We start from the raw sequence: 2,838 nt of genomic DNA on the forward strand, positions 1-2,838 counted from the left end.
ACACTGACCAATATTTCGTCTTACAAGCCGCCGCACCACTAACTGATAACAATCTCTTGGTACCAGATCCTGTAACCCCGCAGAGATGAAATTAATGTCGCATTTGTAACCTAAAAGCAGTGTTCGAAAGTCATGATTTCAGGGAGAGTGATTATTTCTACTCACCAACAGTTTTTGTCTCTCTGTGCTCAGGAGATGTTTTTTTTTGATTCGCGTAAGAGAAAGTCGAAAAAAACTAGTGTGTGGGATAGAGTCACTACCCAGTTGTTGTTCGGGAGTGGGTACCGGTTTAGACAGATGTTATTTCTATTTTAACAACCAGAGGTCTCTGACATGAGATGTAAAGTGGTACGTTTAGGACAGATCGTTATTCTTATTTTACAAACAGAGTCTCTGACATGAGATGTAAAGTGGTACGTTTAGACAGATCGTTATTCTATTTTACAACAGAGTCTCTGACATAGAAGATGTAAAGTGGTACGTTTAGACAATCGTTATTCTATTTTACAACAGAGTCTCTGACATGAGATGTAGAAGTGGTACGTTTAGACTGATCATTATTCTATTTTACAAACAGAGTCTCTGACGTGAGATGTTAAAGTGGTACGTTTAGACTGATCGTTATTCTATTTTACAACAGAGTCTCTGACATGAGATGTAAAGTGGTACGGTTTAGACTGCTATCGTTATTCTATTTTACAACAGAGTCTCTGACGTGAGATGTAAAGTGGTACGTTTAGACTGATGTTAACCTGTCCTCTGTTGCTAGTGTTAGTGGGCGGGTTGAGATAACTTCACAGACTGAACGATAAAGCTGTCTCCTTCTAAAGTTCCACTCACATCTACCTTACCTGATCACTGAAATCTGACGCCTGCCATCACTGCTCTGTGTAATACCCAGACAGACCATAATGAAATGTCTGAGGCCCGGTCTGCCCGCCTGGTCACTGATCTCTGACCTGTTGTAATACCCAGACAGACCATAATGAAATGTCTGAGGCCCGGTCTCCCAGCCTGGTCACTGATCTCTGAGCTGTTGTTACACCCAGACAGACCATAATGAAATGTCTGAGGCCCGGTCTCCCAGCCTGCGACCCAAAATTGTCAGAGAGAGGAGACACAGAGACACACAAACACACAGAGACATAGAGACACACAAACACACAGAACACAGAGACACACAAACACACAAGAGGACACAGACACACAAACACACAGAGACACACAAACACAGAGACACACAAACACACCGAGACACACACAGAGAAAGGAGACACAGCGAGAGGCACACACAGAGATAGAGAGACACAGCGAACGAGACACACAGAGACACAGAGGACACAGCGAGAGACACACAGAGATATAAGACACAGCGAAAACACAGAGAACACAGCGAGAGACACACAGAGATATAGACACAACACAGAGACACACAGAGACACACAGCGAGGAGACACACAGAGACACACACAGAGACACAGACAGCAAGAGACACAAACACAGAGACACACACACAGAGACCACAAGCGAGAGACACACAAGACACAGAGGACACAGCAGAGAGACACACAGAGACACACAGAGACACACACAGACAGAGACACACAGAGACACAGAGACACAGCATAGACACACCAGAGACACAGGAGACACAGAGACACAGGCGAGAAGACACACAAAGACACAGAGCACAGCGAGAGACACACACAGAGATATAGACACAAGCGAGAGACACACAGAGACACAGAGACACAGCGAGAGACACACAGAGACAGCGAGAGACACAGCAGCAGAACACAGAGACACAGCGAGGACACAGAGACACAGCGAGAGACACACAAAGACAATAGACACAGCGCAGAGACACACACGAGAGACACAGCGAGCAGCACAACACAGAGACACAGAGGACACAGCGAGAGACACACAGAGACACAGCGAGAGACACACAGAGACACAGGAGAACACAGAGACACACAGACAAGAGCAGACACACAAAGACACAGAGACACAGCGAGAGACACACACAGAGATATAGACACAGCGAGAGACACACAGAGACACAGAGACACAGCGAGAGACACACAGAGACACAGAGACACAGCGAGAGACACACACACAGATATAGACACAGAGACACAGCGAGAGACACACAGAGACACACAGACACAGAGACACTTACACAGAGACAGAGACACAGAGACACACAGGGACACTGTAATGGGTGTCGGTGGCAGGGAAGTCAGGCCCAGGAAAACGAACTTGGTATAAACGGAGTCGTTTAATAAGTTTAATAACAAAACTCCAAAAACCAAAATATACAAAAAATACTAAAAGTGGGTACAAAACCCGTCGCACACCGACACATGACTTACACATCACATACAATAAAACAATCTCCGACAAACACATGAGGGGAAACAGAGGGTTAAATACACAACATGTCATTGATGGGATTGGAACCAGGTGRGATGGAAGACAAGACAAAACCAATGGAAAATGGAAAAATGGATCAGTGATGGCAAGAATGTCGGTGACGTCGACCGCCGAACAAGGAGAGGGACCGACTTCGGCGGAAGTCGTGACAGAGATAGAGACACAGAGATAGAGACACAGAAACGGACACACAGACAGAGACACAGAGATGGAGACAGAGACACAGGTACACAGAGACTGAGACACGCAGAGACTGAAACACAGAGTGTGGCTCAGCAGTGGCCTCCTTTACCCAGATAGACTCCATTACCCAGACAGACTCCTTTACCCAGATAGACTCCATTACCCAGACAGACTCCTTTACCCAGACAGACTCCATTACCCAGACAGACTCCATTACCC

The 2,838-nt window shown here is 46.1% G+C and overlaps 1 long non-coding RNA gene across 1 annotated transcript in view; it reads left to right on the forward strand.

Annotated features, from left to right (window-relative positions):
* Positions 1-389: 389 nt before the first annotated feature.
* The window catches only part of LOC139027017 (uncharacterized), a 2,942-nt gene continuing 493 nt past the window's right edge, over positions 390-2,838 (forward strand). The window contains exons 1-2 of the long non-coding RNA XR_011479037.1: positions 390-536; positions 602-641. This is a non-coding gene — a long non-coding RNA (uncharacterized lncRNA). The remainder of the gene's footprint in view (positions 537-601; positions 642-2,838) is intronic.

This window comes from Salvelinus sp. IW2-2015, unplaced genomic scaffold (genome assembly GCF_002910315.2).
Source record: "Salvelinus sp. IW2-2015 unplaced genomic scaffold, ASM291031v2 Un_scaffold6810, whole genome shotgun sequence".
In the NCBI taxonomy this organism is placed as follows: domain Eukaryota; kingdom Metazoa; phylum Chordata; class Actinopteri; order Salmoniformes; family Salmonidae; genus Salvelinus; species Salvelinus sp. IW2-2015.